Here is a 14908-nt window from a genome sequence, read left to right on the forward strand (position 1 = left end):
TCTCTAGTGCTTGAACTCTGAGGGGATCAAGATTTCTAAGCATAAGCAAGAGATCCCCAGGGCTTGGTTTGGGTTAGCCCTAAAGGACGTATAGAGCTTCCATATTACAGCAGTTTCTATTACCCTTTCAGAACATAAGACTGTAACTCTTGAGAATGTATAGTTACCTGCTTTAACTTTGTAAGGAAAGAGAGCAAATTGTAGTGTTGTTCAGAAACCCTGATAGTCAATTCATAAATGGGAAAAAATGAAGACTTCATTGGGCCAGAAAAAAAATAGCCTCTCACTAATGATGAGGGGGGAATCAGTAATATGAGGGGAAACGTCAGTTTCAGGATACGAAGTTTTATGTCACTGCAATCTATTCATCTTTTCTACCTTGAGATTTTTCTACCCACCAGACTTGTACCTGATCCTCATTCACACAAAAGGCCCAGGCAGAACACTGTAAAGCGGCCTTAGTGTAAAGGAGAATCAAGCTCTAGATGACCAGTTAAAACCTTCTGAAGATAGATTTGCATTTATGACATCTTTGTGGTACAGATTTGTTTTTATATACAAATGATATAGTGTGTGTATATTGTCACTATCCTTATAGGGAAATAGTACTGTGTAGTTAACCAATAAAAGATTACAAGATAGATGGTTATATATTAGTTATCCTCACATCTCATCTCAAGCATGCTGTGAAGCATGACAATGAAGGCAACCACTTGGGCAATGAGAGTATTTGAATAAATCCACCCTTCTGCAGTGAACTATTGGTTTCATGCATGTTTCCCCCATTTTAAAATGAGGGAAATTACTTTTAAAATTACAGAAAAGCAACTGGTGCACATCAGAGCATGAGTTTTCACAAGGCAGTGCTAAGATGTCCAGAATGGGAGAAAGATCCTGCTCTGTAATACATACAAGGATACTGCCTTCAAGATATGAGATGAAATAGGGGGCCACCCTTGATTGATTAGTGGGACCCATTAATTTCATGTTTGCACTTTCCAGATCACTTCAGATACACTCAGAAGCATGCTACACCGCCCATACAGTAAGTCTCTGCACGTCTAGAAATCGTAATAAGCTTATGTTAATACCTGAACCTACTGTTGGAAGGAATCTAGAGTGTGTAAAAGAACAGAGAGACCTTATGGAGCATCTAGGATAGACAGGATCTGGATGTGTTTTAGCAAATTTCTCCAGGCTCAGACATATCAAGCATGGGCCTCACATAGATTTTGGCAGATAAGAGAAGAGTTTGGTTTGGCAAAACCAAAGTATCTTTAGGTTTGCATTCCCCCTAAAAGCGTAGTGAGGGTGTTAGGGGCTGTAGTGTCATCACAAGCCAATAGAAAACCAGCCTATATCTTCTATGGTCTCCCTGCCATTAATTAAGCAAATAGGCCATAGTTTTCTTCTATGATCTTCAACTCCAGTCAGTATTTAATATACGAGCTCAAATAAATATGCTCATAATTAGATGGGGGTGACAAATGAAATTAAATCGATCCACATGCCCTTTCAATGACTGCTTAGTTCTGGCTTGGATGTAGGAAGGCCTCCTTGTGTGGTGACATTAGGCAACACAGCTGTGGTTGGTTAGCTGGGAAGCTAAAGAGCTAGGGAAAAATACTGGGTTCGCACTGGGTTCAAAAACTTCAGTAACAAATCCCTTGTTGTGAATTATAATCTAGTCCTGTCCTTTCTCTATCATGAACAACAGTGTCCTAAACTACTCCATATGCATGTCCCCCCTACCAATGGTTTCATTTGTAAACTCCAATAATACAAAATAGTTAAAAGTTTGAGTAATATTAACATGTCACTGCATCAGACATGTCCACGCTTTCCATTGGATTGAAGATGAGCTAGATAAATATTAAGTATTTTAGGTATCTGTGGTATTCATACTGTGCTAATGGGGAATATCTAGGATGGAAAGGATTACTAAGGGCAGGTCTACCCTATCGCTTAAGTCCATCTAACTTACATCGCTCAGGGGTATGAAAAAGCCTGCACCTCCGCGAGAGACGCAAGTTTCATGCTGTCCACACTGGCGCTATGTCGGCAGGAGAGGTGGAGTAATTATGCTGACAGGAGAGCACTCTCTCGTCGGCATAGCGCGTCTCCACCAGACGTGCTACAGCAGCACGGCTGTATCAATGTAGCACTGTAATGTAAACTTGCCCTTAGAGAGGATAGGTTTATTGCTTAATTATTCACTTCAGTTTTCTACACTCCCACCAAGGATCACACTATGCCAGAGACTTACCCACAATATTCCGCCATCTGTTCTGGAGAAGCAGAGATCCTGATCCTTCCATACATATGAAGAAGAAAACTCATCCTTTATATACATAAAAAGAAAAGGAGGACTTGTGGCACCTTAGAGACTAACAAATTTATTAGAGCATAAGCTTTCGTATTCATCTGAAGAAGTGAGCTGTAGCTCTCGAAAGCTTATGCTCTAATAAATTTGTTAGTCTCTAAGATGCCACAAGTCCTCCTTTTCTTTTTACGGATACAGACTAACACGGCTGCTACTCTGAAACCTTTATATATAGACACATATGAGTAATTCTCACTCAAATCAGCTGGGAACCACGCATGAGTTTCTGAAACCAGAATTTGGCCCACTGGAGGGTGAAAGAGACGGTGCTTAATTTTTGCCAGGGCTGATCCACAGCACCTCTAGGCTTGGCAGTTCATTGCCCCAGCACCCCTGGGCTTGCTGTGTCCGTTATGAAAGTAAAAAAATTGCCTGAGCCCCAACACCTCTTTCATTACAAATTAAGCACTGGAAAGAGAGAAATCTAGTGGTGAAGCTGGAATTTAAGCAACTGTAGGAGAAAACACGGAGAGCTATAGTGGACTGACTATTTAAAGGGGAAAATGAGAATCAGCTTCTTCTGTTGTTCATCACCCAAGAGGAAGATTCATCCCCTGTCTAATGTGACCTCTCCAATGTGAAAAGCCCTTGGTCAGAATCCTTGACCATTCACTCAGCATTAGAATGTAATTTTTACTGCACCATGGCCATCACTAAACGTGTTCAGTGAGACATCACACAGCTATAATGAATGCCAGAGAGAAAGGTCATGGTTAGCAGTCTGCATATATCTCCCAGTGTATATTACAGTTTGGCTGGTGAGATAACTGCAACAGGACACTGTTGACCATTTAGTGGGGGGGGGAGAGGGGGAATCTTCACTATGCTATACATCTAATAGCATCTAATAGGATGACACTCTGCATTTCACCTTTCTTTACATTCTTATCAACATTCGTACATTCTTGATCTATCAAGTTGGTAAACATTTTTGAAGCTATATTTTTCTCCACTTTTTGCTGTATCTGATTTCACTAACCAAGAAAATACAACATAATCTAGCACAATTGATGTGAAGGATGTGCACAAAATACATTTACATTGATAAAATGGCTTGGATAAAAGCTTAGACCTAACAGGTTGAGAATTCTGATAACACATAACTGTCCCTCCCCACATCAAATTATAGTCCAGGGGACAAGACCCTGGACAGGGAGTCAACAACCTCAATTTCATTGTATATACGTCTCTGCCGCTGACCTACTATATGGCCTTGGGGAAATCACTTCACTCATCTATATGTCTGTTTCCCCTTCCACTTTCTAACTTGTCTATTAATATTAAAAACCCTTGGGAGAAGGGATTGTCTCCTAATATGAGTTGGTACAGTGCCTAGCAAATCTCAAATGGGGCCTCTAGACACTCCAGTAATACAAATAACAATAAATAATAAAGCCTCTTCATTACGCCAGTAACTACACCCACTGAACAGATAGACAAATTCAAAGACAATGAAAAGTATGTAATGTCTTCAAAGTCAATGTTATACCGCTTGGTATCATGTCAAACAGCGCTGCAAATGCAATATCAAGTCTGTGTGTGCCTGTCATCTCAGGAAAAGATACTCTCATTGAGGAACATGGGATTGGGAATGCAGTGCATGGTTGTATTCAGTTACAAAAATCTTATTTACCCTGTCTAAATTTCTTCATACTGTTCTGAAATTTCCAGTACAAAGATTTCCAGTTTTATCTTTACACCAAGTTAATCTGTATGATGTAAACATAGAAAGATGAAAATGCTACAGAATAATAGAGAAAATGTTTTAAAATTATAGCTAAAGAACATCCCAATAATATGGTTTTAAAGAGACATTATCAAATCAAATTTCTTCCAAAATTTCAATTTTGGAAAAAGAAGATCTTACAAAACCTATAAGCAATTGAAATGTTTCCTTGATTCTAACATATTCCTGTAGCATTTACATTCAAAAACTGCAGCATTGTGCTAGTGCATGAGAAATGCAAAATCAAATTGTTTAGAATGTAACTATAAACAAAGTGAAATCATCCGTTTTCATTGCATAAACTGAATATGAGATAAACAGAATACAACTTGAAAAGTAAATATATTTTTAAGTGGGGTTAGTAATTAAAACTAATGAAACACTGGATTAATTGATGTTATATGTGATGAATAATATCTTATTTGCCTCATATATCCTTCAAAGGCTATTTTTCAATCAGCTATTAAGCTGGTCAAATAATGCACACACATAAAATAATAAAACCAGGTAGTTGATTAAAAACAGTATATATTATTCAACAAATAGTATTTAATCAGATCTATTAATCATTGCATAAAGAAGTATTTTAAATATATTTTACCCTGAAAGTATAATTTTATACTTTTTCTCCTCATAATTGCCTTTGAAGCAGAGGTAGGGTAAATGGAAGCATCATGTTTTTTAACTTATTTTAATGTATTGTATCAAAAACTTTCATAGCATAAGAACTACTTTTCCATGAAATTCACTGAGTGTCACTAATACAATATATGAAAGTGTGATGAATAAGACACTAACTCAGAGTTGTCATTTCAGCTTATCACAGAAATGATATAATTATAGAAATACAAAAATAATTGAAAAGCTTTTAGGAACAATTTCAGTTGACTTTTTGGCTTTACTTTCTGTTTATATCAATTTTTTTAATGTTTTTTTAAATTAAAAATACAACATAAAGAGATTTGACGACACACAATTTAGCTTATCCTTTATTTATCCCTGTCCTCTGACTTTCTTCCCAAAATGTAAAACTCTGTAGTATTAAGCATGAGATAATTGCCTCTTGCAGCTCATAACAACAGGAAAGAAGAATATGACAAACTGGAGTCTGGCAACATTTTAGAACTCAAAGATTATACACAGGAAACTAATTCTGAGACTGCACAAATGCATTCATGAACAGAATTCAGCAGTTTGTAGTGATGTAATTAAATCTAATCATCCTGACAAACTGGATGATAGAAGCTACTTGAGAAGAGCCCTTATATTTTCCTTTCTAAACCTAAATTCATCTGTTTTTATTTAAGACACAATTTTTTTGTAAGTTATTTTTAAAAATTCTCAAGCTAAACCCCAGCTGGTACGTGCTGTTCTCATTTCCCCATTGTGAAATCACATATTTAACTTAGTGGTTAGGTTGCAACAACCAATAATTTAATTATAATCTACTACAATCAATCAATCAGCTCCTGGATCTTTGGGAAGATGATATCTTCACCTGCTAATAGTGGGAAAATAACAGATGTTCACCCAAAGGGTTGAAATTCTTACAAACCTCTTTCGGGATCTTGTGTGGGTGCCTGCATTGGTCATGTGACAATAATACTGCAGCTAGTAGAGGGCCTGACATGCTTATTCAGTCAGTGGCCAAAGAAGACAAGGAGTCCTATTTGTCTCACCAAGCAAAGGTCATTAGAACAATGTTTCAATAGGAACTAACAAATAGCATGAAAGAGGAGATGTAGCTTTTTTAAAATTTACAGTAATGCTACTAGGATTTACTGCAGATTATGAAAGAAGTGAATGTGGTCCAAGGGAATGATGCTCTTATATTTATCTCTCTTTTTTCCTTAAGGAACATCCATTGGGGGATGAATAGAATATACATTCTAACGCTCTTTACAAGCAGTATTTGCCTGGTTAAAACTATCAAGGCTGATATGTGAAATGAATCCACCTCATTTAAAAGTATTTCTACTACCTGTGTATCTTCATTTGCAGAGGTCTCCCTGTTTTTTCCAAGGGTTAGCACAGCCCATAACATGTGCCAGAGGAATGAAGCCAAGACGCAGAAACTACCTGCAATCCAGACATCTACTTTCAAGGATTGATCCATTTTTTTAAGCTCATTTACTTTGGTCTCTTGGTTTATTAGAAGTAATTTGCTAGACAATCAAATGTCCTCCCCAGCTCAGTAAGCACTACCTAGTTGGAGAAGGGATGGGCATGCTGCTGGGTAGGTTGGATCCTGTCACATAATTCAACACATTCCCTGGACCTATAAGGGAAAAAAAAGTGACAGCCTACTGACAGAAAGAAACAGGTGTGGGGGCCTACAGATAAGATTGCTTGCAAGGTAATTTACTCTGACATCCCAGCACTTCTCATATGAGCCAAAACTATTAGCAGCAGCCATAATAGTTAATAGTTCATGCTGTCAGTCATCTGCTAGTCCCTTTTTGCCTTTTAATTTGCAAGGGATAAAAAATATACACAAAGACCACATTTGGATGGTAAAACTGTGGGAAAAAATAGTATGTGTCATGTAATTAAAGACTATGGTAATGCATATGCACAAGGAGGCTGAATTAAGGCTATATGGCCACCTTCTGATATTTCATCACTTTTGAGTGCTTGACTTTGCAAACTCGTCATTCTTCTAATATAACCAAACCAAAACAACCCCCCTCAAAAAAATGAAAAACCAGAAATTATATCTTGTTGCACTATACCACCCCCAACAGCAGGGTTCAGATCTTTAGAGCCACAGAACAAATCTCTACCACTTGAGCTATTGGTAATGATAGTAGGCTGTTATCTTCTATGTGGACTAGCCACTATGGGGGAAGGAGACACATATTTTGCCTGTGAGTTTCACCACTATTTGCTTACAGGAGAGGACTAGAGAGAACAATGATTCCTGGGTTCCATTCCAGGCTCTGTAGGGGAGTATTCTCTTGTGGTTATAGACTGTTCTGACCAAGTACACACAATGTGTCCCCACTCTTCTTCTATTCACCTCCCCACACTGACTCCTGGCTCTCTCCCCTTATCCAATATACACCTTCCTGACCAGTTTAAAGTCCCTGCTACAAAGCACAGAGGTGCTGGAGTTTCTCAGCAAAGCAATAGTACATTTTTCTTTTTAACATGAGCAAAACAACATATTTGAAATATCATTCTTAGAAACAGCCTGACTATTTTAGCTGAAATTTTCAACAACAAAAAATCAGCTTGAGATAGACACCGAGGATGAAAATTTTTTGGCCTAAGCAGGTAAAGTTTGGCAAAGTTATAAGCAACCAAAAACAGGGCCGTATACAGGGAAGTGTTAGGCAACCTTAACAACAAACGGTGCTACCAGATCTACCTCTAATTAAAGCACAGAAACTGTTTGGATTCCAGGGATGAGAAGCTGAAATTAGAGGACAAAGGATGTCATGTAGAGTTAGATAAGAGCTGCAGTTCAGTTGGCTGGAGCTAAAGCCTTAACTGCATAGCAGGTGCATATAAATAAAATGGACAAAAAACATGAAAGAGGATTAATTGGGCAGGGTAGGGCAGTGTGAATGTAGAATACTGTAATTCTCCCTGTGCTTAGGTATATACACTTCTCCAGAGATTGGCAGGAAAAGGACTTTATTATCTTCTCTACCGACAGCTTTCAAGTACATAAAAGATTGTTACAAGAGGAAGGTGAAAAATTGTTCTTGTTAACCTCTGAGGATAGGTTCAATGGGCTTAAACTGCAGCAAGGAAGATTTAGGGTAGACATTAGAAAAACGTCCTAACTGTCAGGGTAGTTAAGCACTGCAACAAATTGCCTAGGGAGGTTGTGGAATCTCCATCATTGGAGGTTTTTAAGAAGAGGTTAGACAAACACCTATCAGGGATGGTCTAGTTCAGTGGCTCCCAAACTTGTTCCGCCACTTGTGCAGGGAAAGCCCCTGGCAGGCTGGGCTGGTTTGTTTATCTGTCGCGTCTGCAGGTTCGGCCGAGCGCGGCTCCCAGTGGCTGCGGTTCACTGCTCCAGGCCAATGGGAACTGCCGGAAGCGGCACGGACCGAAGGACGTACTGGCTGCCGCTTCCAGCAGCTCCCATTGGCCTGGAGCAGCGAACTGCGGCCACTGGGAGCCGAGATCGGCTGAACCTGCGGACGCGACAGATAAACAAACCGGCCCGGCCCACCAGGGGCTTTCCCTGCACAAGTGGCGGAACAAATTTGGGAACCACTGGTATAGTTGATACTTACTCCTGCCTTGAGTGCAGGGGACTGGACTAGATGACGTCTTGAGGTTCCTTCCAGTGCTATACTTCTATGATTCTATAGGACAGCAATTACAGTATACCAACCCCAAACATTCAAAAATCATGAATATGGTCCCCCAAAATTATGAGATTGGCTTAAAAATCAAGAGATTTTTTTAAAAAAATATTGCATTCTTTTTATTTGCCTTCTAGCTTGTGAGCCTTTAGGATGCACTCAGGTCACATTTCAGACTCTTCTCCGCAACCATGAGAGATACACACACACACACACACACACACAGAAATGAAAGCTGAGATTCTCATGGAATGACTCCAAGAACTGGGGCAATTAAGTAAAACAAACAATAATGTTGGACTTATCATGGCAACATGGCTGCCATTAGTGTAGGAGTTTGCAGGGGAGTCGCTGGCCCAAGGCATTTGTTCTCCCCAATAGACAAAGCCCTGGAAAGAGACTCTTTGCTTCCACCATTCCCTCAATCATCACTGACATGACTTAAAAGAGAAGGACCCACTGATCATCCACTGGCCTCTTTTCCCACACAGGGAGTAAGAAGAGAGAATGATGAGCAGCCCCCACCTGCTGTACCAATGGAGCAGCTAGTTTGAATGCCAAATGCCTAGTTTGTGCACCAGTTACAATTAGGTCCTATATCTATATTGGAACTAGGGCTAGTTGAAAAACAGTTTCAAGGAAAACTTTTCAACAGAAAATTGGAGCTTTGATTAAACTAATTTTTCCAAAAAACCTGTCAGCTTTCTGTGAAAAAATGCTGATTTTTTGTTGGAAAACAGATCAACCCCGCAAAGAACTTTACGAAGTTCAGGTTTTTGATGGAAAAGTCAAAATCCTCTAAAAAATGTCAATGAAAACTTATTTTGATTGCCTGTCAGGGGAAAAAAATATATGTTTTCCAACTAACTCCATGATGGACTGCCCTGGCAACTGTCTATTCAACAAACCTTGCTGATGGATGTTGCATGACTATAAAAATATACCTGCTGCTTTGGCATTTAGAGGGGGACTCTGACATCATCTTTCAAGAATAAAAATGAGTTTATCATGAAACGGTTGCCCCCATCCACTAAACGCCATCAGAAAGCTCTCGTGTGACCTTTATTGTCCTAGTCCCTTTACCAATGCAATACTAAGAGGCACTGAATTATAACAATCAGAATATAACAACCATGGTCCTGTCGTAACTGTTTTTGCAGGGAAGAAGGCCTGGGTAGTGGTGTTATGAGTTATGGTATTGCTTATGTAGTAATCAGTTGCAAATGACATAGTTCGATTGTTTATCAAATGCTAGGACCCATGACTGCATTAGTCAAGCTGGGTGAACATGACTCATGGGATGGAAGACTACTCCAAAGCCTTCCACATCACTGATACGCCACAGTGAGACTGTGGGGAACTGCTGACAGAGTGGCTGCATGGAGGGGTCTCTGCATCTTCAGTGTACTGCAAAGATGAACTCTGCACTGACCCTAAATAAGCTGGTAGGAAAAGGAAATTAGGGGGTTGGCCAGGCCCAAGATCATACAATCCAGAAACCTTGCACTGAAGCCTGGACTAGTTGCAGCCACCACTCCAGACCATAATAGCTAGAGAGCTGCTGCATTGAAATCTGATTTCAGGCTGTGGGGTGAATTACATCACTCCAGGACCAAGAGCAGAGCTCTCTTAAAGTTGAAGGGCCCTGCCTTTAAAACTTGTTCCCCTGGGTAGTCTGGCAGAGTTTAGAGAGTTTGAGTTTAAGACTGGGTTAGCTGTTTGTCTGATTTTGTAGTCCTAAAGAAATAGTCTTTTAATACCATCCATCATGCGTGGTTTTATTGTTTTATGAATTCTGTAAAAAAGTGCCTAACAGCTAGAGCAGTGGGCATTGAAAAAAATCAATAAAATTAACAAATACATCATAAATAAATTACTTGCACCAGAATCATGGAAATGAGATTAAAGAACATGTTTACAACTAAAGAAACTAATCCCATATCATTTAAAACAGTGTGCTCTGTTTTTATGCTTGGTTCCCCTCATTTTGAATCTCTGCAACCAATTTAAACATGTGGATTTCAGCTCCATTTGCTGTCAAACCACACTTCTCTACCAGCTGAGGGCCAGGGGCAGAGACTGAGGGTGAAATTCAATGAGCCAGGATGTCATCCTGTAATTGGAGCAGTCTGAAGTCAATCAAGTTAATCAGACAGGGTTGAACTTGACTGTGATTGACTAAAATAATCATGCCATCAGTTAACTCCAAAATTCTTGAACTCTGGTGGCATAAATAATTGCCAGACTATAAATAGTCTTCAGATATAGAAATAGTTTGGAGGGCCAAATTCTGCCTGACTGCAGTTGCGCAACTTTTGTGCTATTGTGCACACATCCAAAGGCAGAATTTGATCCATAGGTAAAAGAGGGAGGGCAATAGAACATTCTGCATATAAAAGTTGATCAGAAAACTACCCTTTTTTTTTTCTTGTTAACTCTCATGCTTTTCATCTTTTCTTCGTTGGTAGCTCAATGTTCTTTAATTTGAACCCATATAGTTGCAAAAATAATAGGAAGGGCATGTTCTGAACACTGGACCAGAGGGAACAAAAATATATACAAAGAACAGAGAAAGAAAATCTAATTTGCCAGAACAACCCTTTTTGTATTCAGTTAGTAACTTTTCATCCCTCCGAGGATCTGAAGAAGAGTGCCAACCAGGGGAATGCACACCACAGCTTTCTCCCAGTGATTTTCTTTGAGCTATTACACATAACTGAATTTGCAGCACAGTTATTTGTTTTCCATTGTTCTAATGGTTCTTTGGGTGTTTGTCTTCAGATTAAGCTTTTTTTTTTATAAAATATAAGTAATATTGAAAATAAGATAATGTTTATTTTAGAAAAGTAACATCTCTAGAAAGACAGCTATTTCCGGGGATGTGGGATGTGTATTTTCTTCTATAATTATGCCCAATTAGCCTCTGATAACATTTACCTTTCAAATGAACACATCTTTTATAAATATTCTGAATATTGTACATTTCCCCCCCACAACCTCACTGGCATATTTTCTGGGCTTTGTACTGCTCCCACTGAAATGAATAGGAGCTTTACCATTGAATTCAATCTGAGTGAGATCCCACTTGCTGAAATTAAGTCTACGCTCCCACCTCCTGCTTTTCCCTGCACAGCCACCTGTTCCTGCAGAGAAAATTATTCCTTCCTCCTCTCATTGTATAATATAGTAAAACTATGATAGTGTTCAACAGGCTTGGGGATAAAACTACAGGCTTTTGTATACAGGGCTCACTTTTCTTCTATACCTACACCATGGCTTACACCCAATCAGTTCAGCAAAACTTTTAGGCATTAAATTTAACCACATGCCTACGTGCTGTGCTGAATTAGGATCTGGGAGTTTTGCCAACGAGTTTTATGTGAGTTAATTTAGGACCAGTATTAGGAAAAACATAATTCAAGTTAATGTATTTGGAATTCTTGCTCAGGAAAGATGGTAGAATGTCATTAGAACTGACATTAGAACTACCTTTTAGCTTGAGCAAGACTGTTCTTTTGACTAGACTGTTAGGCTAGAGTAGGACGACACAACCTTGCTTTTGCACTTGCTCTTTTTCCTCCTGGAGGCCTGCAGTCAGTTACACCTCTTTCAATGAGCTTCAAAAGTTTTTGCACCAGTTCCAGCAACACTTCTAACAAATCACTAACTCTTGAAACATACGATTAATGGAGCCCCCTTCTCCCCCCCCCAAGAAATGGGAAACAAGCTTGCAACCATCCAGACTACTACCTGCTATATGCAGGAAGGCTCAGAAACTCTAGGGCTCTTCCCTACTAAGCAAAAGATTTGGTTTTGATTCCTTTTTTTGACTCTCACAGGCCACTAGGAAGAAAAGAGTGCTTAGCAATGATAGTGGCCACCCAGTTAATTAAAACAAGTTCTTTAGTTCCAAGTTATTATAACAATCTCGACAACTAGTTTTACCCTTGAGCAATATTTTACTTGTATTACCTGGGCAATCAGCAATATTTGTAAAATATATAGGACACCAGCAAAAAACTTAAAATGCCAATTTAGAATGGACAACCTGCTTGCAATAAACTGACGATGCTAGACATGTTGGGTTTACTGTAGTACTGGCTAACAGTTCATCCTGCCCTCCTATTCCTGCCTGCCATATTTTTGTTACATGGCTGTGGACTGAAATGAATGAGAATCTTCAGAACAACTCTTCATTCCAAATCCCTGCAGATAAAAATATTGCAGCAGGCAGAAAGAACGGACGCGGTTGGGTGCATGTCAACAATACTGGTTTCTGCTTCCACACTCCAACCCAGTAATTGTGACTTTAATATTGACACAACCCTCATTTTGGGGAGTTAGTAGATTCCCTTCCCCCGCTCCCCCCCAAAAAAAACTAAACAAAAAAACAACAACCCACCACCCAGAAATTAACCTTGTAGTCATGGGGCCTAATAGCTTTGACAATGCTGTTTTAATAGAATGTGTGAATCCTATATAGAGACCCAGAAACGTGTCAGAAAAGTCTTGATTTTATCTTGAAATTGACTGGAAATGCATTTTATACAAAGGAGATGGGTTTTTTTGTAATACATAGATATTTTCTTTTTAAAAATGACTAACAACAGTGCAGCACACTTAATAGTAAAATAATTAGTTCCCCCAAATATATCATGATGAAAATAATGATTAAAATAATTAAAAACTAAATTTCTTGGTGTTTGAATATAAAAGCAAAACATCTCAGAATAACTTTAAAATTATACAAATGTCTCAGGTTGCCATTTATAACCTTTGAATATTTACATTTCCCTGAACTCTACTCCCACAAATAAAAATTAAAATATATGTAATTTTTCACAAACTGGTATGTAAACAAATAATTTCTCACTGCATTGGTTCTAAGTACTACTCCCTAACTATTGTCTGAACTATAGGTCAGTAATGTCAGTAGCTTCTCTGGCTTTTCCCATTAGTAAAATGTAATGATGTCAGGAAATATTTTATCCTTTCAATCCACCGGAAAGGAGAATTTTAGCTGAACATGCAACCATCTTTCTGCACAAAACCTTTACGCTCTGGGCCTGCTCCTGCTCCTATAGAAGTCAATAAGCTCCCACCAGCTTCAATCATGCAGGATCACCACCTATGATGTTAATACATTTGTCTCATTTTTAACTAAGTGGCATGGAAAATGTACATATTTTTCAAAAAATTATTCCAGAATTTTCTAAATTGGGAACCTGCTAAACTTGAGGGACAATTAAATCCACATTTAAATAAGCAGCCTGCTTTTTCAGAGGGACTGAAGTCTCACAACTTCCATGAGTCTTCTGAAAATCAGGGAATGTGCCTAAATACAGATTTAATTGCCTAACTTTAGGCACCCAAGTTCAAAAATCTCTCAAAACTACAGTAACTGCATTATATTTTAATGGAAATATGAAAAATAGCACGGAAAGTGAAATTTCACTGTACTAAGCTATACATATGCGGGAAGCACAGGACAGAGGGTAATATCTCTGTAGTTGGTTACCTCTTTATCTTCTGTACCAGGCTCTGGTTCACTGATTCTTTCTTCCCAAAAGCTTCTCACCCTCTCCACCTTTTCCAAGCACTGAAAAAAAGCCACTTTGCCTAGTTTGGTACTGCTGTACTGTGTATTGATTTCTTCCAGCTTGTTAATCTTAAATAGCTTTGTGTTGTATCCAATAAGGTTACCATCTTGATCTCTCTCCAGCTTGGTTTCATAAATCAGTGAATACTCATGACATTTGACATCTTCCTTTTCTTGTCTGTAATGAAGAGAAACAGATGAAACATTAGCATGACTCTTGCATTTTTAGTTTAAAAACAAGTCAACTGTGCAATACAAATGTTACACATTTTTTCCTCTTAAAATCTGTGGCGGTATTTTTTAGTAGCTATAACTAGCTAGGCTCAAAAAAGAAACATTGCTGACATTAGTAACCTTGCCAGTCTTAGATATCGTTACCAGTTTTTTAGTGATTTAGGAACCTAAAGTCTTGATTTCACAGGGAAATTGACTAGAATAGCTATTGCAGATTAAGCTACTCTGCAATAGCTATTTCAAAGCACACTCATTATTCTGGAATAAAGTGATTTATATTCTAAAATAATGTCCACACAGCAAGCTATGCCAGTCAACTTCCCTGTGTAGACAAGCCCTAAATTCCATTTTCACATCTGTATACAAATGTGTTGCACTCACACATTGAAAAAATGTCTCCTAGTACCACAGATTTTGATGGGGAGCAGTGGAATCTAACATTTCAGTAGTAAAGGAAAGGGATTCTCAATTTATTTTAGACTTAAAATCTAAAGTGAATAAAATGTTTGAATTATTTTTGTAAGCCTTGTCTAGCAGTGATGTAAACCCAAATACAATAGCATTGTGCTAGCTCATGAGCACAAGAAAGCCGAAACAAACCAATCCAGTTGCATTGTTTATTGCTTGCATTTTGCTCAACC

Source organism: Dermochelys coriacea, chromosome 2, assembly GCF_009764565.3.
Source record: "Dermochelys coriacea isolate rDerCor1 chromosome 2, rDerCor1.pri.v4, whole genome shotgun sequence".
NCBI lineage: Eukaryota > Metazoa > Chordata > Testudines > Dermochelyidae > Dermochelys > Dermochelys coriacea.